The following is a 25,977-nucleotide window of genomic DNA, read 5'->3' as shown; positions in this document are numbered from 1 at the left end:
TCTCTCTCAGAAACACACCTGTATTGCAGATCTAGCTGCCACCCCCAGAGAGATTACAGATCAATGTTGGACACACAGACATGAAAGCTGGGTCTCCCACAAGCTGAGACTAACTCTTGTTCTAAGACAGAGCTGCAAGATGTTCCTTTCTGCTTGCATTCTGTCTTATTTCCTTCTGGGATACCACAAAGAACAACTCAAGGACTTATATTAATACTAATTAATGGAGATAGCCTATCTCCTAGAGCTGGAAGGGACCTTGAAAGGTCATCAAGTCCAGCCCCCTGCCTTCACTAGCAGGACCAAGTACTGATTTTGCCCCAGATCCCTAAGTGGCCCCCTCAAGAATTGAACTCACAACCCTGGGTTTAGCAGGCCAATGCACAAACCACTGAGCTATCGCTCCCCCCAAGAGTCTTATGGAAGCAGAGACTCCTTTTAGGAGTCTAAATGATCTGGGAAAAGGGGGTAAGCAGTGAGATGGCAAAACTTGCAGATGATTCAAAATTACTCAAGATAGTTAAGTCCAAAGCAGACTGCTAAGAGTTAAAAAAGGAATCTCACTAAACTGGGTGACTGGGCAACAAAATGGCAGATGAAATTCAATGTTAATAAATGCAAAGTAATTCATAATCCCAACTACACATACAAAATGATGGGGTCTAATTTAGCTGTTACAACTCAAGAAAGAGATCTTGGAGTCATTGTGGATAGTTTTCAGAAAATGTCTGCTCAGTGTGTAGTGGTAGCTTCCCCCCAACAAAATGTTAGGAACCATTAGGAAAGGGATAGATGATAAGATAGTAAATATCATAATGCTACTATATAAATCCTTGGTACACCCACACCTTGAATACTGCGTGCAGTTCTGATCACCCCATCTCCAAGAAAGATATATTTGAAATTGAAAAGGTACAGAGAAGGGCAACAAAAATTAAGATTATGAAACAGCTTCCATATGACTAGAGATTAGAAAGGCTTGTTCAGTTTGGAAAAGAGATGACTAAGGGGGGTAATGATAGAGGTCTATATAATTAGGAATAGTGTGGAGAAAGTGAATAAGGAAGTGTTATTTACCCCTTCACATAACACAAGTACTGGGGGGGGGGAATCACCTAATGAAACTAATCAAGGAAATAAGTATTCACCCTTTGCTCTGCTATTACGGACTTTTGACTATGTTCCTTTTAATGGGCATATAACAGTCCAGGGAAATGTTTTTTGACTTTCTTTTGTTTTGCTAAAGCGTTGGGTATTTGAACACAACCTAGGCATGGTGCCACTTGTGGAGCGGATAATATGCATACCTCTCAACTTTAGCACATTTGGAGAGAAATTACTCATTTTGCTCTCAAAATTGCCAACAAATTTGGCACCCCCTTGGTTTTATTATAGAAAATCATTTAAATCAGACATAAAGAGTCAGGGACCAGAGATTATAGGAAGAGTCATTTACACTAAAGAAAGGGATATCACAGCATTTTAAATTTCCTGCATGAATAATTTTTGGTGTCCTGTAGGTCTTTTTCATCCACTGTGCCCCATGACTGGCCTTTGGCAGGCTCAGAGGTCTGGTGATAATGCAATAAAACATATAGTTACATAAAAACAATTGTTAAAAGCAACACAGAGTACTCCAAACACAAAAAGTAACACTGAATGCAAAAATACCACCCCAAGCATACTAAGTGACATCTCTTTATCTCCATACCATACTGCTAGGTTAATCAATGCAACCCCCCATGCTAAAAAGGGTCTTAAATTGATGCTGATATCCTGGAGCAGCTGATCACATTTTATTAAGCCTGACACTGCTACCACACAGCTGTTAGCCTGTGTGCAGAACATCAAACAGGGTAGAGCCTTTAACAAAGGGCAGAGTGTGTATTTAGCAGTTAGTGCATGCAGTTGAGTCACAAGCAAGATTTGCTCGAGGTTAGTTCCTTACATCCGTGTACAGGCACTCAGGGCACGCCTTCTTCTCACACAAACCTTTCAGACAGAAGCCTTGTCAGGCTAGCTCCCAGGGGTGGTGCTAAAACAGACTTCAATTCCTTCCCTGCCCTGACAGCAGCGGGATCTACATAATCGCTCAGGACTATCAGAGTAAGTTTCTTGGCTGGCACTTTTAAACATTTCCAACCAAAAACTGGGTTTGCCTAGGAGGAGTTGAGTGCGGGACGGAAAGGTAAAGCAAACATCGGTCCCTGAAATCCGACACCCAAGTTTACAAGCTGGTGAGTTTGTCAAGCAGGGGAGAGAAAGCGAGAGAGAGTGGCTGTGTATTACTGCTCGCTGGAATGTCCTCACACCCATCTAGCGTGTTCATAACTGCTCCGTAATTATGTGAAAAGGAAGTTAGGCCTAAAATGGCAAACAGCTTTTTTTATTATTATTATTTCTTTGCTTCTTCTACCTTTTGGTCATTTCAGATTATATTGTAAAGGCTTTTTATCTTTTCTCAAAGATCACACTTTTCTAAGGCATGTGGATTTATATGCCAGCAGGTATACATCTTCAGGGATAGGTCACTAGAAAACTGTTGCTTGGTGCCCTCTGCTTAATATTTGCATATCAAACAGCTGGTTTAAAAAAGCATCAAGGTGTTAATGCTTCCATTTTATTGCTGTTAGAACTTACACGTGTGCTTTCTGAAGAGCTCGAAGGAAAAGAGGTTGGCACAATGTTTTTTTCCCCATTCTTTAAACTTTTTATTATGAACTTAGTTGTGATTATTTTTCCCCCCTGCCACTTTGTCCCGCTTTATTGTTTGACTTTTGTATATGATTTTATAACTTACAGCACTCTTATATTTTCTGAACGCTGATAAGGTTCTGCTTTACTTTAATAAGAGGTTACTGCTGACGTTTGCTGAAGCATTCTTGTTATGTTCTACCTCCAGTTTTCAATAAAATAATTTTGTCATGGCGGACAGTAGTTTTTACTCATTGTCGAGGGTGATTGTAGTTAAGTACTAGCACAAGACAACCTGGAAATCATTTGGTCCTCAGTTATGCCCCATGAAAGTCAGTAGGATTGTATGACATGTAAATGGAGCAGAACTGGTCTCCCTAGTTCTGTGTTATTTAAAATGTAGGACAGTTAAGGGCAAGGTCTGCTGATGGGTAGTCTGGATTTACATCAAATTTAGCTGAAGGATGCAGATGAATTCACAGCAAGTTTTACATTGGCATAAAAGGGAGCAGAAATCTGCTTCTTGTTTATAGTGGCTAGTTTTTGTGTATAAAATGTGAGCAGTTCAAATTGTGGCTTGCATACCAAAATGGACATTGTCTCCCTCCTATTCCTGCATTCTGAAACCTTGTTGTATCTGGGATAAATTCCTGCTGCTGAATGGTCAATGTATTAAGAGGTTTTCCTGGGGGAGCTGAGAGGTTTCCTTGCAATCAATAGCAAGTTGCTTCACAATAATGAAAAGGTTATATTGATTCTGCTACGCTGAAAGGCTATTTGAGTTTCACCATTATTGCTCATGAGGGGACTATGCAAACTTTCAGCCAGAAATTGGATTATCCTATTTTCCTGGCAGATGTCGCTTAAATGGACACTGTCAAGGCTGACATGCACAAAATGTTTCGTTCCTCCACTTCCCCCATTTTTTTTTTTTTTGGCTCAATTAGCTTTTCAAATAAAAAAAAATAAACCATAATTCAGTGATCCACTTAGAATAACCCTAGAGCAGTGGTTCTTAACCTGGGGTGCACGCATGCACACACCCCCTGGAAGTGCGAGATGCCCTTTCTGGGAGTGTGAGATATGCCAGATTTTTTTTTAGAAGGTAAATTATTGAAAACACAAATTTTAAGCTCAGGCACCTAAGTACAACTACTTAGGTTTGATGAAACAATGTATTTTATTAACATTATACATTTTTTTAATGACTACTGTAATATACAAACAAAAAATATCTAGGTTTAAGGGGTGCAAGAACATATTTTGAGAACCAAAGGGGTGCAGGCTGCAGTAAAGCTTAAGAACCACTGCCCTAGGGTGTTGGGTTTGTTGTGATTGTGGATGCACTAATCTCCTTAGCAGATAGGAGTGGAGGGTCATAATCTTAGTATGGTATGGACGGGATTGAGTGTCATGAGGCTTTAGTAAGGGATGTTGGGCCAGTCTGTATATGTCTGGATATAACTAATTTAATTTTCTCTTTTAGAGGCAGGAGTGGACACATTTATATATGTCTAAATAAAGTTAAATATCATGCCAGCTGTCTACTCCTCTGGAAATCTGTCCTTGAGGAAGGAAATAAGTGAAATTGACAAGTGATCTCTAGAGAATTCCTGTCTATTTCAATCTCAACAGGCTCAGAAGGAGCAGAACAGCTAGGAGTACAGGAGAAGAGGTGCAAATCCACTTTGGCAACTCAGACTATGTCTACACTACTGTGGTAAATCGACCTACGCTACGCAACTCCAGCTACGTGAATAACGTTGCTAGAGTCGACGTACCTTAAGTCAAGTTACCGTGGGGTCTACACCGCGGTGGGTCGACAGGAGAAAATCTCCGGTCAACTTACCTTACACTTCTCGCCAGGGGTAGAGTACAGGGGTCGACTGGTGAGCGATCTGCAACCTTTTTTTATAGGATTTATTTATTCATTCATTCATTCATTAAAGGGGTGATATAGATATATTAAATCTGTTTTTATAGGTGGATAAATTTGTGGGACATTTTTCATTTTGAGTGGCCCAATTCATTCCTTTGAAGCAGTTGATCTCTTGGGGGGCTGAAGGGGAGAAAAGGCTTCTTGTATATTTTAAGAATCAATTTCTTGTTCTGCTGAGATGAAACCTGTAATACGCTCACTTGGAGGCACAGGGTCATTCTGAATTAGGGGCAAGAGAGACAGTAGTTGCAAAACCAAAACCCGATACTCTTCTTCTGGAATAAAGCTGTCCATACAAGGAATTATTCAGGAATAGCTATTCTGGAATAACTCCATGTGTTGGCAAACTCGTAGAACACCAAATTCTGCTGTAGTTAACACTTCTTCTGCCCCACTGCTGGGAGAATGAGTAAAGCTAGAATATAGTGTGGCGTGTACAAGAAAATCAGCTATGTAGAAGTAAAACACACAGCTTTTCATTCACAATGTAACTGATTGAGAAATATTATTGCCACAACATATCCGTTTAGAGTAAATTGACACCATTTCAGATAGCATTTCATGCACTTGCAGCCACAAGGAAACCTATTTAGTCCTTTAAACGATAACAAAGCAGAACTCCTAGCTATAACCTCATTCTGCAGTCTGTTTTTATGTGTTTAGGAAGGTGTAGAACTAGATCATTATTTTATATCCCTCCTGAACTCTATGTTACAAGATCTTTTAAACTAATTGTGCACATCAGTCTGGAGGCAAAAAGCATTCACCCAAGGGTAAAATAAATCACATGCTTTCAGGCGTGTGAAAAGAAAGGGCTGAACCCTGGAGCTATGCCCATTGAGACCAGCTGAGGATCTGTCCCAAAACGTTTTTAATTCTTGATTCAGACTTTTTAAAAACAGGAGAGTTTTCCCAAGCTCCAAACGCTGAACTGAATTTCAGTGTGGTGCAATACTCTCAAAAGTCAGGGCTTGTATGTGAATGCTAAAGAAGCCAGAGTTGGTAGCCCTGCATACAGAATGTTTGCAGGTCCGGCTCAGTTGTGATGTTAAAGTTTGAACAGCTGTAGAGATAAGCAACAGCTCTCATGGCACTGCACTTCATGTTTGCATTCAGAGAAACAACACTATAATCTGCATCAGGGTGTAGCAACCCATTTAAAATGGCCTCATAAACTCTCCCTTAGTATACTAGGACGCTAGGACACACAATGTGCTTGCTGCCAGAGTACGTGAATTTAGATGTAGAGGTTGCTATTTAGAAAATGGCATGATTAAGAACTGCTGGTAAAATGTGTTGCCCCTAAGAAATTACAACTGTACACTATGTGGTATATATCATATGCCTTTCAACACCCATGATTTTTCTATGCTATTGTTATGGCTTTTAGACAGAGAGAGTGGAATTAAGTCATGATGTGAGAATCTCTACAGTCCTTTGGGGTTTTTTTCTGTGCTGAACCTTTAAATTTCTGAGCTCACTGGGTGAGCACAGTACAGCTATATTTTGTAGCCTCAAATCTGAGAACACACACTCTGCTCTTTCTCATTGAGACTTTACTGTTATTTCTTTTAGGTTGTTTTCCCCCCTTCAATCTAATACATTCATTTTAGATTGAAAGTATTTGTTTTGCACTTTGTACATGGAAACATAAATGCAATAGCGTTCACTTCAGTGGATTTATAGCAATGATGAATTTGGCCCTAAGTGTGTTAGAAAAATGAGTCTGATTTTCTTCCCATTTACCCCTATCCTTTTGTATACAGCTTAGTATCCTGTATTGTAATACAAATAATCTGCAAAGTGTCTTTATTTTAGCTAATGTTGTTTTATTAAATGACAGATTTAATTGCTGACCTGAAAGAAGGAGGAGATAGAATTGCTTCTGTGGGTTAAACCACAGCAAATTCAGAATGCAATAAATGATTCCTTGGTGGATCAATAGATAATGGACTATATGCTTGTTAATCTTGTAGAGTTCACATAAACTACATTTTCTGTACCAAAAGAGTATCTAAGATGTTGGCTTTCATTTAAACCTTAAGGAATTGTACAGTTCCCAGGTACCTATTTAGGGGAGAGATAGCTCAGTGGTTTGAGCATTGGCCTGCTAAACCCAGGGTTGTGAGTTCAATGCTTGAAGGGGCTATTTAGGGATCTGGGGCAAAAATCTGTCTAGGGATTGGTCCTGCTTTGAGCAGGGGGTTGGACTTCATGACCTCCTGAGGTCCCTTCCAACCCTGATATTTTATGATTCTATGTTATAACACAGCCAGTTGATGGTTGTCAGAAGGGTTCTGGTATCAGGAAGGGTTTGGCAGTAGGGAGGTGGAGCAAATTGCTAATCTTTCCTGAAGCTGGTCCTGACTCACTTCACCTCCCTGCAGCCACAGTCTCTCACTGATCTCAAATCTACCTGCCCCAAGGAACCTGCATCTCCACCCTTGGGCTGGGCAATTAGCTGGGTGAGACCAGAAATGGATGTTTCTGGAGGTTAGAGAAGGACCTACTGGATGCAAACTTTAAGGTCCTGGTTCTCCTGTCACTGACACCTGTATATATCTGCAGTAGCTCCATTGAAGTCAAGGTAGTTCCACTTGTGTAAAACTGTCATAAGTGAAAACAAGGCACAGGATCTGGCTAGCAGCAGGTAGGAGAAGCTGTGGATGGGAGACATTAGAGTTTAGATTGCAGTTGTTGGTGTGTGGAGTCCATGCTTTTTTGCACTGGGGAAAGATGGTGAACATGTTAGGGGGCAGTTCTAGGATACGCTGAAATATTTTACTCTTCATTGCCTCTGTACAGCTCACTGAGAAGGAGCTTTTCTTCTTCTTCTTTTTTTTTTTTTTCTTTTTTTCTCAGCACTGTAAAGTGTTAAGCATTCTGGTGTAGTCATTTGTGTCTGCAGAACGGAATAAGTTTTAACTCCAAGAACTTTTCACTGAATAATCAAATTGCTTGAATATTCATGTGGGCCTCCCATAGAATGAAGAAATAATTAACTATTTCAAAAGTGATGATTTAAAGGCATAGAAGACCTCAATGCTTTAGAATTCACTCCTGACTAAAATACCACTACCAATTAGAAACCTTCCTTCATTATGTGCAGTCCTTTAAGAGTCACGCTAAATAGAAGATTATTTGACAAGCCAAACAATTTTGATTGCTATTGTACATTTTTTATTTAAACAGAATACAGGAAATGTGAATCTGCCTGAACATATTGTAGGGAGAGGGATCAGCTATTATCATGATTTATCTTAGTTATTAATATTCTTATTTGTTTCTGGTAGCACTTACAATGTGCTAGGTGCATTCCAAACATTAAAGAACGTTTATCTTATCCCACAGAACTTACAGCCTGAGACAAAGGACCTAATTTTCAGTTACGCTAAGGCCCTTTTATGCCTTTCTGGTAGCATAAAGAGGCCTTGACATGGATGAAAATTACTCAGAATGTCCCAGGCAGGTGACCAGCAAGGGTCAGGGGGTGCAGGCTCCGAGCAGCGCTTACCTCAAGCAGCTCCCAAAGCAGTGGCATGTCCCTTCTCCGGCTCCTACGCAGAGGCACGGCCAGGTGGCTCTACACACTGCCCCATCCGCAGGCACCACCCCTGCAGCTCCCATTGGAGTGCGTAGGAGCTGGAGCAGGGCCATGCCGCAGCTTCCAGGAGCCACATGGTGTGGCCCCTGACCCGGCACCCCGGCTAGAGCAGGTCCAAGCCATATGGTGCAACTCGTGGGCCGACTTAAAACAGCTCATGGGACGGATCCGTCCCACGGGCTGTAGTTTGCCCACCCCTGGTCTGGAGCCTACCACAGTGCCTGGAAATAAATTGCTGCAAATGCATAATGGGGCCTGATCTTACTCACAGGAGTGTCAATTAGGAGTAACTCCCTTAAAGTCAATGGAATTACACCAGTGTAAAACCAGTATCAGTGAGATTAGAACCAGGTCTAAGAAATATGATTCAGCAGTGTAGTGGTTCTTCAAATTTTAAAGAAGTGTTTAGGAATTATTTTTAGTTACCCTTAATATTCCCAAAACCAAATGACAATATGCATTTCGATTTCTCCCACCCATTTTGTCAGACTAGGCAGTAATTAAGGTAGACAGGGCTGGAAAATTTTTACCAACACCGTCTCATCCAAGCCTACTAAGTGGGTGAAAAATGGCACCCCCAAAGCCACACCAACTCTGCACATCAGTGGATGTTTAATTTCCATTACTGGATCTTCATTCCCACATTCACTATTGTGCTCGACAAATAAACCCATTCAATTCCAGTCAATTCTGTCTATTGCTATTCCAATTAAATCTCTCCCCAATCAGTTCTGCCTCCCTACTCAATCAATTCTCATTCCTTGATTTAGGGAAAATTTCCTACCCAACCAGTCATTTTAATGCTGCTACTCAATCTTTTTGGAGCTCTGATGCTCCCATATCTGTTTTCCTCCCTAGGCACACAGAAGGGCCTTGATATGTCAGATTCCTGTTTCCAGTTAGGGTCTTTCTTTCCTGCTTCATCTCTATCCTGTGAGCAGAGACTGTTCTGTTCCTCACTTCCTTCTTTTAAAAGTAAGAACATATTTTTATCTGCCAATAAAAATATCATGGGCCAAATTCTACCCTCATATAGATAGGAGCAACTCCTTTTGAAGCCATTGGGAACTGTGCACAAATATTGTATATGTGCAAGAGTAAATTTTTGGCCATGTATCTTTTCTTCTGGCCACTGGCTGAACAGCACAATGTGGTATGACTTTGCAGGTAATCTATTCTCAGTCTAAAGGCTAATGTGGAGTGATTCTGGATTTAGAATTCTGGTATAAAGAATCTAGATTCTGGTGTATAGAATACAGTATTTAGCTGTAGATATGTAACAGAGGCCAAAATGTTTCCTCATTTCCTTTGGTTAAGCACATTGTAGTCAGTAACCAGAGACGATCTGGAAATCCCACGTTTCAGATATGGGAGCTTTTGTTATTTAGACCTTTTCCCCCAAACCTGAAATCCCCCCCCACCCCCTCAAAAAAAAAAAAACCCAAAACAAACGCCCTTTGTTTTGGAAACATTGACACATGGTGTTTCTGAAACAAAATTTGCTCTCAGCTGCGGCGTGAAATTGAGATTCTTGTCAGTGTCACTGCTGCAATTAGCAAGAAGTGAAACCGGCCTGTGATTCCGTAAAAGTTTGTTGGATCCATCTTGCTTTCACAAGAAATTTCAGGTTTGACGAACTGGCATTTTCCAACTAAACCGAGATCCAGCCACCTCTAAGGGTAACGCGGTGGGAGCAAGAGGATAATTTAGTTTCACCTCTGTCAAAGAAGGCGCTGTGGTTAGTGGGGCCAGACTTGTAGTCCGAAGCACAGCATTCCATTTAGCAAATGTCAAGGCAGCTTTGTCACCAGAGGCCAAATTCTGTGCTCAGATACTCATAAACAATTCCTGTTAAACCCAATGGAAGATGTCTGTGTATCTGAAGGTACAATTTAGCTTCAGGTTCCTTCCCTTTCTTATTCCCCTGATCCAACAGACAGTTGACAATCTGAGATTTGCTCTTTTCTTTTATTTACAGTTTAGGCAGAAAGTTTGAGGACTTTGAACACTCAGCTACAGAAACATGTCACATAGAAAATTATCAAAGTTTGTCCATGGAGAGCCAGAGCAGAACCGCACTGGAGCAATATAGGAAATGAAAGCTAAGATGTGATTAACTAAGATCCACATTTCAAAAAAAAAAAAAGTACTCAAATAGCCTTTAAAAATTAAAATGTAATACAAATAAAGGAAAACTAATCTCTTTCAAGAGTCCCACCAGCAGTTTCTGAAAATACCAGGCACACTAATCTTCCATTTTATTGCTGTGTGTGCTTTTTCTGTCCTTCCTTTCTTTGATTACTAAGGGACAGATTCTGATACCCCTTACTCACCTTGGTCAATACCTTACTCAGACAGTTCCCCTCAATTGACCTTGAACAGACCCATTCAATGGGGCATCAGAATCTGACCCAGCATTTTCCTAATTCACTCTTGGTGGGGTTTTGCTAGACACAGCAAATGAATCTAACCGCTTATGTGGTGTCATTAGAAATTCTGGAGCCTCAGAAAACTGCACAGCCCCAGGAGTGGTGGTAAAGGATGATTAGATTTTTTTTTTTTTTTAATACCAAACCAGGAAACCTATAATGGGGTGGAACTACGCAGGGAGCTAGAGAATGCACACGTGATCCGGCATTAACAACTGGGGTGAGCAGGGATGGGAGGAAGGGATGAGATTGACTCCTCAAGTCACCAATTCTTCCACTCTTCTATCATACAACCAAGCTCACTTCCTCCCGTTCCCCGCTTTCCCTGACCCCTACCTTACCAGCCTCTTTGTCAGCTATTAGACGCTTCAAGCCCTAGCTGCCTTCACTGGACCTGATGCTGCTGATATGCATGTAGTGAGGCTACAGTGCCATGGATTGTAGGGTATGTCTATTTGTACATGTAATATAGTGTGTAGTAACACAATGGAATTGTGGCTGGCAGAGGTGGGTCACTTGGGCCCAACAAGGACACAGCAGGATCTGGGACAGTAGAGATGTAATATTGGGAGAGGTGGTTGGGCAGGCAAGGAACAGGAGGGGGTGGGAAGAAGGAGGCCAGAAAATTGAAACTGGAGGAGATGGGGAGGAAATGGCTGTTGATGGGACTAGCCAGGACAATCGGGTGATCCTGGAGCCACTAGGCGCTACTGAATAGAAATCATAATAACCGTGCCTCTCTCAAGTCTCACGGTGGGCAGGTGAGTCCCTAGCTAGGTGGATCACTAGGCCCAATCATTTTCAGCTCTGTATTCCCACCTCTTTACTATAGCTGCTTCAAAAACATTATTTAAGTAGTTAAAAAAACAAAAAACAGACCCTAAAAAGGGATTTAGGATAATGAAATTGATCTGGGTGTACTCTGTGAGCTGTATCCTAGGTTGGTGTAAAATCAGCATAGCTCCTTGTATTTACACCAGCTGAGGATTTGGCCTCAAACAAGTGCTTAATTTCAATTACAAATTCTAGGGTTTAGAGTGTATTCCTTTTATCTGTCTGTAACCCTTGGTTACACCCAGGCACTAATTTTAAAGGAAGAGGTAGGAAGATTAAAAAAACATGAGAAGCTGGCAAATATTTGGGTCTCTTTTGTGTAATTTTCAGGTTTGGATTCTTCACCTATGCTTCAAAGTTTTGAATCACCGTATTTCTGTTGGTTGGTTTTTAATTGTTCGCATTCATTTAAAATATGGCATAGCCAGTGTACTCCATCTTAATGACAGGACTTTGTCTTTACAAAGAAGTCCTATAGATATCTTATGATTTCAGATTTAAAATCTTACTTAGCTATGGTCAAACAGATGAAATATGGATAATGATATCATGCTTATGCAGTTATAAGGGAAGTCTAACCCAGTTTCTGTCTTTCAGATAACTGCACTAGCTCATAAGATTTCACAGAATTATTATTTTTTCCTAGCACTCTGGCAGATAAATACCAAAATTAAGGATAGTTTTCACTTTGATAGCAAGGGATTTAGAGGTTTTGATCAGCAATCAAGTTGCAAGTCAGCAAAAAGCAGCTAAAGTGGTATTTTGAAAGGCTCCCATTAACTTCACAATGAGTTGGATTCAGCCCCTAAAGCATAAAGGAGAGGTGACATCACACTTATAGTAGGTATCCTGATCACACCTACATTAGGTCTGATTACCCCATGAAGTTTAGTCCTTGCACAACATTTCGTCTCAGATGATGTATGACTGCCCATGGATTAGATTTAGGTAGATATGATTCTGTACAATAACCCTCTGAGTCCCCTCCATCCTTTTTCTTTTCCTCTGGACGATATTGATAAAAATCTGCTTAAATCTCTATACCTGTTTCTTTCTTCCTTCTGCAATGTGGGTGGAAAAACTGGAAATATTTCATCACTTTTCATTAGCAGTTTTCTTCTGATATTGTCAATCCTAGCATTTATTTATTTATTTTATTTTATAATCTTGGTAGGTATTTCTATACTATTATTTTTATTGGCAGTAATCACAGTTACGCTATTCAATCACTCAAATATGACAGAATGAATTGCATATTAGAGGCAGGCATACCTTAGACTAGTCAACCACAGATCTGAATCATCTACTTACTGAACAGGTTTTTGAAACGGAGAAGAATTTATATGGTCCCTTGTGGTATAACTAATGCCTTACCATTCACTCAGCATGGAACAAAAATGCCAAGTGTATTTCTAAATTATGATAACTTTAAGAAACAATCAACTATTTTCTTTATTTCAATTATTTTTCATATTGTTTGGTACTGAAAAATTATTACTGTATTGCATTAGACAATCAGACTCTCTTTGCATGAGAGACGTGCAAATGTGACTTTATTGTGTGCACATATGGTGAGGGAACTAGTGCTACATGGAACTTTTGTTTAGGGAATTGGGGAAGGAATTCAGTGTTGCTTCAGGCCTATTTAAGCATGGCCTGAGGTTGTAAAGAAGGCTGTTTAAATGCAAGAGACCAAGAAGCTGCATTAGGAAATATTGATGTCCTTGGATGACTCAGAACATGTTTTATAGTGTGTTTATGAATGACCCTTAGAATAAAAGTGAATTTGAATGGGTAATTGTTGCATTTTTTCTTTCTGTTTAACCACCACATTTAAAAGTGGTGTTTGTAGTTATGTTTGTTAATGTCTGAATTTAGACCCAAATCCCGCTGGTCTGTCTTGCATGAATAGACTTATTGTGGGGCTACTTGAATGAGTAATGTGAGCAGGATTTGAGTCTTAAGATCTGCTGGCTTCTTTGCAAGTCTGTATTATAGTATGCATACTAAATTAATTGGCCCTTGTAAATATTGACGCGTATTGTTGAAAGAAATGAATACAGGGAGTACTTTAGAGTGTCTTCCTTTCTGTTGTTGGTGAGCTGTCAAAGCAAGTGCATTCAAACTTCTAACTGTTGATGGTATGTTGTGTTAAAGGGACACTTTCAATTGACTGTATATACATCTGTATCTGTGCTACAAATAACACCTTGGCTTATTATCCCAGAAGGAGTGAGAAGTCTGTTTCTGATCGTAAAAAGCTTTTCACATGCAGAAGCCTATTGATTTCAGTGGTGCATACATGTATTGAATTTCTGCCCTCCAAGGTCCCCAGTGCTGCCCAGTGAACCAAACTTACTGCTTGGTACTCTTGGGAATTATTTTTGTCTTCTCTGAGCTTGGAAAATGACAAAAGATCCATTTCACTTTCAGATTGACAGGCACCAGAATGACATATTTGGATTGAAAGGGCTCCAGTATAGTGTGTGCGTGTGTGGTTTTGGTTTTCTTCCTATTGTGGGAGAAGGGGCCCTGATTGTGATCCCACACTAACTTGATGCTGTTTCAATTCCAGCAGGTTGAGTATTCCTTCAGAAAAGATGACGGTGTTGGCTCATTGCAAAGGTTTTCAACTTTTATTTTGTGGGGTTTGATGATTTCCTTTTTGGCCACATGATTCCAGATGAAGTAGTATGAACTTGCTTGGTATGATTGGTGGAAAAGGTTTTATCTTGAGGTTAGAACAGAAAGGTGAGTGATCGATCTAGTTATTCCCCTTTTCAGGAAGCAGCCCTGAGGCCATCCATGGGTAACTCAAACCCTTAAAATTTGGCTCCTGCACCCTCATCCTGTTTTGCACCCGTGACCTCACCTTTTATCTTTCCTTGGGGAAACATGTCTCAAATGAGGAAGAGAGAACTCTGGGGAGGGAGGGGGTTTCAGAGAGTGTGTGTGTGTGTGTGTGTGTGTGTGTGGTGGTTTTTTTTTTTTTTTTTTTTTTTTTTAAAAAGCACCTTTGTTCTGAATTTAGATATAGCCCAAACGTCATTCTTAAGTCCGGGTTCTTACATACGCTACTCAAAACTCCATCTTGAGACTCAGTCCTAGACACTGGGCGCTTTGAAGGCTTTTTGAATAATGATCAAAGTTCTATTATGGAACAATCCTAGTAGCAGTTGGTTACACTCATTTGCTAGGATCTGGTTTGTGGTAAGGGACTTACTTCGGTGATAGAAAGGTAGGGAAATCCTTTTGCCAATGTGTGCCTGAAAACTGAAATCCATCTGGAAAGTTGCTTGTTGTCTCATTGAGTGGAGCATAAAGAATAACTATTGTGCATATGCTATATGGAATTTACCAATTCTCTGTATTTTGCAGGAGTTTTAAATTAGCTTGTGGTGGGGAAGAAGAAATAATTTGATGTAATTTCAGAAGGAAATACAATTATCAACTCTTGCAATAGCCTTCCATGATTTTTTCTTTTTAAGGTGCTAATTATGGGAGGAGTAGAGGAGGATTCTCACTAATACTTTTTCTATTAGTTTGCTTGGCAAGGGAAATCCAAGACAATTCCTCTTAGAGACTTGCTCTAGGGAGGATGTTTGCATAAGCAGTCTCTAATCCTTCCTCTCCCAGGTCCTGTTTATTTCAGTCGCTAGATGGAGCTACTAGTCATTTCCAAAATTACTGTTGGCTGGGATTTGCAGACATACATGTAGTGCAACTACACATTTCATCTCTGAAAGATGCATCTCTTGGTAAAGCTGATGACTGAAGGCAAGAGGGGAGGGTAAAATTTTGGAGATCTCTTTTTAAATGGGAACCCTCCTAAAAACACCAAGAGCCTGAGCAAATAAATGAAAGGTTGAGGGTATATATGTGGCTGACTCTCGCAGGATGGTTGAGTTGATATAATTTGTTGGTTTGACTTTCCTTAATGCTGCTGCCTGCATTGTGCGTTTGTAGGAGTAATTGTCAGGGCACCTAGAACACTTGTATTTTCACTGTTATTTTCTTTGTGCATTAAATATGTTTCAGCTGTGGATATCATACAAGTTACAGAGACTATAAAAAAGAGGAGGCAGTGGTGAAGGCCTGGCGGTGTTAGGGGAGGCCAGGCTCTGGGCCCAAGCAGAAGAAAGTCCACTGGGAATGGGGGCACAGCAGTGCAAATTTCCACAAGTCCCACTCCAGCAGAGCGTAGAGCTAACCAGTGTAGTTCCCAAAGTAGGCCGGCCTAGTATGACCAGGAGATGCTAACCTTGGATACTGAAGTGATGGTTACTATAGGAAAACCTTAGAGACGTGTATCTCCAGGGCAGTCTTTCATGCATTGTTTCCCATGGTGTCTTTTCTGGAGCTTAAGGCTGCCATCCTTGGTAGAACCCCAGCAGTGTTGCCAATGTCACTCCCCCCACAAGGGATAGTGTCCCACTAGCACACTTAGTGCCCTGTACCCATATGTCTATGGGAATTTATCCTGCTCTCTTAAGAGCCAATCGTGTTTATGCAATAGATTCTTGTTCATGCAGCTCTTCCCTGATCTCCCACTAATGACAAGCACAAGATCTCTTGTTTTTGAAGAGCTCATTTTTTCCTCTTGCTCTAGGAATATGCTCTGCTTAGTGACATCACAAATAATATTGCAGGGGTTGAATATTAAGAGATCCTGTCTTCACACACATCCCCATTAACAGGGGAAAAGCGACCGACAGAAAATCTGATAAGTACATTTATTTCTTACATAGAAATTTTGTTTTCAAAGTCTCTGATGAACTACCAGGTGTTGTTTACTATTCGGTTCTTGGCAGCTTCTGTGATGAGGGTAGGAATAATCAATATATATGTACAGTCTTAATTGGAAGAAGAAAACAAATTGGTATGTGTTCCTCCCTGCACCTCATTCCCTCCTTGCATAGAAAAGCAGCAATATGTGGCACCTGCCTTAATCCTGTGCAGTCCACTAGGGAACAGTCTGGTTCATCCAGAAAATATAGTTGGTTGAATGCTTCTTTCTCTCATTACAGAGAGAGGAGCCTTATGGTTGTAGCGAAAGATATGATTTTTGTCATGGAGGTCACCGATTCCATGACTACTTTGGCTTCAGGCCCCATCAGAGTGGCAGGGCTGGAGCAGGGGGCAGCAGTGAACCCACAACTATTAGTGTCCACTGCGCCCCACGCCCCCCACCCCGGGGTATTTTTAATAAAAGTCAGGGACAGGTCGTGGGCTTCCATGAATTTTTGTTTATTGCCTGTGACCGTCCCTGACATTTTTACTAAAAATACCTGTGACAAAATCTTAACCTTAATTATAGCAAAGGCAAAGAATAGGGTTACTTCAAGGAACACTACAGCCATTAATGAGCTTGCTGACTGTTGGTAGTACTTGCCCTGTTACGTTTTTTTCAGCTCAGCACGGTACCAGGTCATGTTGTTTAAACAGTGCAGTTTTATTCTAGGAAGTGTTTCAGATTCAGTGCCCTGAAACTGCATGTTATATTTTCATGACAGTAGTACCTAGAGTGCCCAGCAGGACTGAGGCTAGTTGCTATACAAATGCATGTAAGACCATTCCTTAGCTGAATAGCTTAATCTGAGTAGATAAGACTGAAAAGGGGTGGGAGGAAAGGATGCAACATGCAAGAATAGTGATGGTTGGTAGAGATAATGTTACTTCTAGGATTTGAGGGAAGGGGGAAATTGCTGCTTTATACAGGCTAGGTCATGGAAGGGATGCGAAAAGGAGAGGAGGGTGGAAAAGGTAATGAGTAGAGCATGTATAGGGCCCTACCAAATTCATGGCCATGAAAAACGTGTCGTGGATCATGGAATCTTTTGGGTTTTGTTTGCTTTTACCCTATACTATACAGATTTCATGGGGGGAGACCAGCATTTCTCAAATTGGGAGTCCTGACCCAAAAAGGAGTTTAAGGGGGATCACAAAGTTATTTTAAGGGGTCACAGTATTGCCACCCTGACTTTTGTGCTGACTTCAGAGATGGATGGCATACCATACCATGTTACCCTATTGTAGGGGGGTTGTGGTACTACTACTCTTCTGTGCTGCTGCTGGTGGCAGCGCTGCCTTCAGAGCTGGGCAGTGGGAGAGCAGTGGCTGCTGGCCGGAAGCCCAACTCTGAAGGCAGAGCCGCTGCCAGCAGCAGTGCAGAAGTAAGCGTAGCAGTACCGCAACCCCCCTACAATAACCTTGCCAATCAAACACACGCACCTCTCTCTATCTCCTTTTTGGGTCAGGACCCCTCCAATTACAACACCATGAAATTTCAGATTTAAATAGTTGAAATCATGACATTTGCTATTTTTTAAATCCTATGACCATAAAACTTACCAAAATGGACCATGAATTTAGTAGGGCCCTAAGCATGTAGGACTAGAGTAATGAAGCTGGCTGGGAAGGGACACTTACATTAAAAATTAGTGCCACCGCTTTCATATTGTCTGATCTCAAACTGAAAAAGTAAAATTTCAAATATTGGCAAATTCTCGTAACATTTTGGCTACATTCCCCAAACTACATGTAGTCTTTGACCACAAGCTGACTCTTTTTTTTTTTTTTTTAATCTTGAAATAGGTTGGATAATTAAAACAGACTGACCCTTTTCACCTAAATTATGTGGTTTGATTCAACTTTGTTTCAAATTTTCTGTAGAGAATTGGGATCAGAAAGCACTTTGATAGACTAGCATACACAAATTAATCAAGACACCAATTTTCTTCAATGTGGCAAAGTACAATAAGGCAGTTTAACCATGCATTGAAACAGATATTCGAAAAGGCACTCTGCTTCAACTACAGTGATGGATCTACACATTTGTGCATAAAAGGAGCAGATACCCTCCACTGGCAATTTTTATAGCCCAGCCTCCAAGATATTCAGTTGACTTATTTGAAGCAGTATCATCTACGCACCGTAAGTAATCATGATCCAACACAGATACTCTGGAATATCTGCTGACAAATGGCAGACTTTCAATTATCTGCCATACTACAGTTATAGAATATTAGAGAAAAATCAGTAATCAAGACTGGAGAGAATGATGGGCTGGATGAGAGCCTTAGCTGTCTGTACAAAAAAAAATCTGTTCTCTCTCTTTTTCCCCTCTCTCCCCCTCACCCCCCCCCCCCACATTTGAATTCGACTTAGTCTGAGTGTGGCAGGGGGTGGGGGGAGATTAAAAGAAGAGTGTCAAAAATGACATATGCACCCCTCCCTGGTTATTGGCCTGATTGACAGGAGGGTTTTGGAGGAAAGGTAAGGGGGTCAGTTTGAGGCATGTTAAATTTTTTAATTGACAGTATGCCATCTGGGAGGAGATGTCAAGGTGACAGGCTGAGAGACGGAATTGGCTAGAAGGCGAGATTGCATGGTGAGGAGTAAAAAGTGGAGTTGAGTCATCTGTGTATAGGTGCTAGTTGGAAGCTGTGTGAGCAAATGAGATCGCTAGACAGGATGTAAGGGGTGGGGGGAAGTGTTTGGGGGGAGGAGGGGCAGGCAAGGTCTCACTGAATGGAGGAGGGCAGGAGATGTTGAAGGAGCAATTAGAGAGGTATTAGGAAAACCAGAGAGACTGGTCTGAGAAATGCCGCACTAGTGAAACAGGGCACGTAAGAACCTTGTCAGTGACCAGGAAGGAGCCGGAGGAAGTTACAGTGGATCTTGTTGAGCCTTTCTTGTGTGAACGAGAGCAGAAAGGGGGTTGAGGAGGGAATGTGCTAGGGAATAAGTGGAAATATGGGTGCCTTAGTGACGTGGCTCTCATAGCCATGGGTTTTAAATGCTGCAGTTCTAATACTATAACGTTGCTACAGGCAGTACTGGAATGAGCTCAATGAGTTGAAATGCTGTGGTTCTTGTACTGGTCTCTGCAATAGACAAATAGAGTTGTACTATCCCATGTGTACCGCACTCATTTATCACAGATCAGGGAGACATGACTCAGGAATCACGATTTGGAAGAGGCATGGCCTTATGTCTGAGTTACTCATGAATGACCAGTGGAGACCTCCTATTAATCACTTCACTTCTCTCTAAATACTGTTTTAAAAAAACAAAAACACTTTTTTCTGAAGCTGTTACGTTTTTTCCCCTGAACTAAAAACACCTATCATCCAGGTGCACCACTGAATGTGTATGACCTTCTGTGTCATCTAGCACTACTGTTGGTTATACAATTATTGGCTGGCAACTCTTAGAGAAGACCTTTCTCCTAAGAGACAATCCATTAGGTTGTTTATACTGTGTAATATCAAAACACAAACTGTGCAGATAAACCAAAGTAAAACATTCCTTGTTCTGAGTGCACTCAACATAAATGCACTGTAGTAGTGCAATTGTAGAGGCAAACCAAAGTGGATTTGTAAAATATGGTGTGCTCAATCGAATACATTTAAGTACTTTAAAGTTGGTGTAGGGACTAAGTTGACCGATTTAAAGCAACTTTTTAAAAAACACAATTATTCAGGACAAATCTTGAATAATTCTAATCAAAGAATGCAAGGACTGCCATTGGTCTGGGATATAGAAAACTTCAATGCCATAAGACTTTAATTAGCATGACAAGCAATACAAGTGTTGACAGTGTGTTAAAATAGCCTTTGGACACATGATAGAAGTAGGGCAATCTAGTCTGTGAGGCATTGGAGACTGGATAATCATGCTTCAGAAGAAGGTGTAAAACTCCCCATCAAACAGCTAATCAAGCTGCCTGATTTAAGATACGTTAACTTCAGGAGGAAATTTCTACCTGTAGCAGAGATGAATTTAGCCCAGTGGTCCCTGTTTTAAAATGTGGAAGGGAAAAAAAAAAAAAGTAATATATTGGACAAATGATCATGTTGCCTCTTTGTCTACAGAAGTTCATAGCAGATTGGCTGAGTGCAGAGTTAATAGCCAGTCCTTTTCCCTCATATGACGGTGGATGGTGGCTGTTCAGTTTTCTTATTTTTAGGGCTAGAGCTATTAAGGTGTCTTATTTTTATTTTTTCTCATGCTTTTATAGCACCTGTGCCCTCAATCAACACAGCCTCTAGTGTGCTTATCAGTAGACTTTGAGTGGAGATGACCTGATGCCATTGGTCGTGGTCTCCCACATGCACTCATGTCAGTAGACCCATAAACTTAGTTTTCACACCCAGTTTGCTAATCTGGTAGTATCCTTTGTCCAACACCTGTAGATCCAATGCATTCTGACGATCAGACCCTGAGTAGTAAGTTGTAGTTCCATACGTGTACATTTGACCATTCACTTTGTACACTGAAACCTTTTTATTTGATAGAGAAATTTAAAACACCGCTTTCAAGGAACATGAAGCTTGGGACTAATGCTGAGTCTATAGATAGTTTTCAATGCTCCATTCTGCCTGATTGAAGATTCAACTCTGTTAGCCAAGGCCAAAGTGGACTTATGAGTCTCTAATAAGTGGCTCAGAATAGTGGAGGACAGAGCACCACAGTAGGTGTAGTACACAAAAATTTGTATACAGTAGGTGTAGAGTACACAACCTCTACTTGAGATTGTGAATGAATAATGGCCACTCCCAAGATGCCTTTCTTTCTTTGCTTTATCTAATAGGTCACATGAGATTATGGTTGTAAAGAACAGTACTTCAGGCCATGTAATTCTGCTCCATATTTTGACATGCATGCTGGATGAGGGAAAAACTCTGTAGAATTTCTTGTCATGCAATTGGCTTCTTGTACTCTGGCAAGAACTAAAATGATCCAGTGAATTTTCTGTCCTCTCTCTGCAATATACAGAACAAAGGAGATACCAAGCTGTCTGTGAATAGACTGTCTCAAAAACTGATGCTGCTAGACTTTTAAAAATTCTTTTGATCTTTCCCAAGTCGGAAGATGCCAAATAGCCTCTTGCAGTCACTGGGCTGCTTCGTATTTGTCAAAGAGCACGTATGGAGACGAAACTGTATTGTATTCGGGAAGCTCTCACAGCCATACAGATAACAAATGAAAACAAATTGAATTTCAGGTCGGTCAAAATTTGTTAGTTAAAGCAAGCTGGCACTTCCTTATTCATGTGCCAAGGGGGATAGATTCTGTTCTTATTGAAGCTACTGGAATTACACTGGTGCAAATAGGAGTATCTGAGCACAGAATTTGACCCAGGGAATCCAGCTCAGATGCCATGGTGATGCACACAATACAAGAGTTTGAATAGAACCTCTTCTACACTAAGGATTCACTAGAGTCTATTCATAAGGAAGCGAAAGCTTTTACTTATGAAGAGTACTAAGACTGAGAGGCCGTGTAAAATGGCTTGCACGTACATAGTTTTTCATCTCATGATCTCAAAGCATTTTACAAAAGTAGATATGTATTGTTACCCCTATTTTATTTATCCGCTTCTTAAGGGATTGCCAACCTGATTCAAAGTAAAAATAAATAAATAAAAATAGAAAACCACATTGGATTTACTATAAAAGTAAGAATAAAACATATCTGATAACAATAGGCCCATATAATTAATGTGTGTTTGAGAGGTTGATGGAGCGTACCACAGGGAATGGGGAACAAGATTTTCTTTGCTTTAAATTGCAATAGAATTTTCAATGCCTCGTGACCCCCTCCTTCCCATTTGCCTTTTGGGACTCCTGGGGGTCATGACCTTTGAGCTGAGGAACATTGTTACGGATAGTTTCCCTGTTGCTTTAAATACCCAAGATAATGCAACCAGTCCTCAGCAAAACTTGATATGAAATCCAGGTCTACTGAATCTCCATTCACCCCTGTTTTCACTGCTAAACTATGGTGCCTTAAATTTGAAGTTGATGCTAATCTGAAGACTCTTTTTTTTTTTTTTTTTTTTTTAATTTGTCAGATTTGGGACCATAGCCAATGTCTAAATTTCATAAGTGCTTCTTAGCAAGAACAGATGGTGAACATGTTCACCATCTTGCAAAAATGCATTTTCTTAGCCGTCAGGCACATACACTAGCGTGGTATTGACCAATTAAGAGTTCACTGTCTGGTTGCAGGACTCTCTGTGCTTGCATCCTGCAAATTAACCACAACAGAGGGCTAGTTGGGACCCCAATTGGTCAGAACTACTGTTAAGAACTGTGATCATCTCTTTTCCCAAACCAGTAAGAGCCATGGGTACTAATAAATGGCACTTGATCTTTGCATACCACTCTCGTGCTTTCACCACACAGTGTCCTGCTGGAGTTATTCATTAGTACAGAAAGATGCTAGACCTTGTAGTGTGCACCTGAATTGCTCAGGCGGGAACCAGTGCCACTGGGTGCTGCATCTTTCCCTATTGCTTGGGGGGACGGAGGGAGTTCCTGGTATTGAGGTTGCCATCATAAGGAGAGGGAGTAACTGAATAAATAAAAGTGGCAGGGAGAAGTATGATGAAGTAACTAACATACCTCCAAGGTCTGGTCAACCAGATCCAGCAACTCAAGTTACTGCAAAGAAAGCAAAAGAGCAGTTTCTGCCCTTGGTTGATAAGTAATTAACTGTAGGAACAATTTACCGAGGATCAGGGTGGATTCTCCATCACTGGCAATTTCTTAAATCAAGATTGGATGTTTGGGGGGGAAAGAGATGATCTAGGAATTATTTTGGGGGAAAATTCTATGACCTGTTATACAGAAAGTTGGACTCAATCACAATGGTCCCTTCTGGGCATGAATTCTATGAAAAGAAGAGGAGAATCAGTCAGCTCCTATGAATATTTTTGATATTGACTTCCAATTCTATAACTAAAGCTAGTACACATAGCACTTTGGAGATTTACTGTACCACTTTCATGATCATGATTCCTGGCATACTGTAGTTCCTGTCCTCGTCTGGAGAATAATGCTTCTATTGATTGGTAGTGTGCCCAGCAAATAGTGATCCGGGTGGCTGACGGAGAGAAAAGTGAAATAAAATATGCCTTGTCACAAAAGGATGAGGCTTCGCAACCATCCTTTCCTCTCTGCTGAAGAAGAACAGGAGTACTTGTGGCACCTTAGAGACTAACAAATTTATTAGAGCATAAGCTTTCGTGAACTACAGCCCACTTCTTCGGATGCATATAGAATCCACGAAAGCTTATGCTCTAATAAATTTGTTAGTCTCTAAGGTGCCACAAGTACTCCTGTTCTTCTTTTTGCGGATACAGACTAACACGGCTGCTACTCTGAAACTCTGCTGAAGCTGTATTTGGGTTCCCCAAATAAACTCTGCCAACCTGCAAAGGCCCTACTGTGTAAGTAACAAGCTTAGACAGCTGTTGTGTGGGGCAAAGGAAGTCCCTCAGAAGTGTTACTATTGCAGCTATTTAGTTCTAAGAGCATATGCTCAGTGCAAGCTGAACAGACCTGGCAGATCTTGTTCAATGTTTCTCACTCTTGCATGACTCGGTGCTATCCTCTATAACTTAATGATTTAAATATTTGTAGCAGAGGTGTATGATGATGCAGCTTCCATAGATCTAGTCCATTGTTCTCTTTAGACATAGAAACACAACATTAAATTTTGAGCATTTATATTTAAATGATAGTTGGTTTTGTGTTAACATTACCTATGTGGAGTCTATGCAAAATTCTTACTTGCCTTCAATATATGAATAACTTACCATATATGTTTTTTAAACAATTTAGTGGAGGCATCAGGATGTACACGCTCCCTAAGCAAGTAACTACCTGAACATATGACTTTCCTCGTGCCATTCCCAATTACTATTAAACTAAAACTTTATTAATACTGTTGGTTTAATAATTATTTTTGTTCTTTTTGGCGGGGGAATGTAGAAGGAGAGAAGGGAAGGCAGGGAGTCGAACTGAGTGAACTATTTCTGTTTGGATACTGTGACATTATCTGACTAGAGTATGACCATGCAAATCATTGTTGCTGCCACTGTTCTATAATTGCAATGAATCTTCTATAAAGTAAAAAGAAGAACAGGAGTACTTGTGGCACCTTAGAGACTAACAAATTTATTAGAGCATAAGCTTTCGTGGACTACAGCCCATTTCTTCGGATGCATATATGTATATGCATCCGAAAAAGTGGGCTGTAGTCCACGAAAGCTTATGCTCTAATAAATTTGTTAGTCTCTAAGGTGCCACAAGTACTCCTGTTCTTCTTTTTGCAGATACAGACTAACACGGCTGCTACTCTGAAACCTTCTACAAAGTGTGACACATAGTTTGCAAGCGGCTTAATCCTTTCTGGCCAATTGACCCAGATTCAACCGTTAGACATTTTGATAGATAATTTTTGTATGTTTACATATATATTGTTAGAGGTTAACAATGTATATGAAACAGTCCCTGTCTGTGCTGTATTCTGTTAATTCAGGTTTCAGAGTGGTAGCCGTGTTAGTCTGTATCAGCGAAAAGAATGAGGGGTACTTGTGGCACCTTAGAGACTAACAATGTATTTGGGCATAAGCTTTCGTGGGCTAAAACCCACTTCATCAGATGCATGGAGTGGAAAATACAGTAGGAAGATGTGTATATACAGAGAACATGAAAAGACCGGGATTGCCATACCAACTCTAACAAGACAAATCAATTAAGGTGGGCTATTATCAGCAGGAGGAAAAACTTTTGTAGTGATAATCAGGATGGCCCATTTCCAACAGTTGAGAAGAAGGTGTGAGTAACAGTAGGGGGGAAAAATTAGCATGGGGAAATAGTTTTTAGTTTGTGTAATGACCCATCCACTCCCAGTCTTTATTCAAGCCTAATTTAATGGTGTCCAGTTCACAAATTAATTCCAGTTCTGCAGTTTCTTGTTGGAGTCTGTTTTTGAAGTTTCTGTTGAAGAATTGTGACTTTTAGGTCTGTAATTGCGTCTCCAGGGAGGTTGAAGTGTTCTCCGGCTGTTTTTTTTTTTTAATTTGTTAATTCTTGACATCTGATTTGTGTCCATGTACGTGTACATGGACAGAGGGGCATTGCTGGCATATTTTCCATTCCATGCATCTGATGAAGTGGAAAGTGGTTTTAGCCCATGAAAGCTTATGCCCAGATAAGTGTTAGTCTCTAAGGTGCCACAAGTACTCCTCATTCTTTGTTAATTCAGAGACCAAAAAGACATTTTAATATTTAAACGAACTGTAAACAGAGTAATATCACTCTATCATCTCTTTGAAATGTATAGCAAATCACCTGCAAATGGTGGAAAAACAGGCAATTGTGTTATGTTAATCTGTAGCTAATTACTAGTGATGCTTAGGAAATAGGTCTACTTCAAAATCTCCATGATTGCCTATTGTTCGCCTAAGGACTCTCTTCTGTCAAGAGAAGGCCTGGAACTATATAAAAACCTTTTGGGTCCTGATCCTTTTTATATCCGATCTGCTTGATGCTTCATGCAGGGGAAGCTTAAGTCACAAGACAGATCTCCAGTCCTAACTGGATCACCCTGAATGTGGACATTGGACTAAACCTATGGACTAATTCTGAAAGAATTCTTTGCAACTACAAAACTCACCATCT

At 40.5% G+C, this 25,977-nt stretch overlaps 1 protein-coding gene across 4 annotated transcripts in view; it reads left to right on the top strand.

The window, feature by feature from the left end:
• Positions 1-25,977, top strand: part of RAB27B (RAB27B, member RAS oncogene family) — a 226,879-nt gene that overhangs the window by 160,321 nt on the left and 40,581 nt on the right. For 2 of the 4 annotated variants that reach the window (XM_054031395.1, XM_054031391.1), the window contains exon 1: positions 2,002-2,106. The exons of 1 other annotated variant lie outside the window; for it this stretch is intronic. The gene's annotated coding sequence lies outside the window, so the exon portion shown is untranslated. One more of the 4 variants, XM_054031392.1, reaches the window with a different exon arrangement.

The sequence above is a fragment of the Malaclemys terrapin genome, chromosome 6, assembly GCF_027887155.1.
Source record: "Malaclemys terrapin pileata isolate rMalTer1 chromosome 6, rMalTer1.hap1, whole genome shotgun sequence".
NCBI classification, from domain to species: domain Eukaryota; kingdom Metazoa; phylum Chordata; order Testudines; family Emydidae; genus Malaclemys; species Malaclemys terrapin.
Note: the sequence above shows the minus strand (reverse complement) of the source record. Positions and strands in the feature narration are given on the sequence as shown.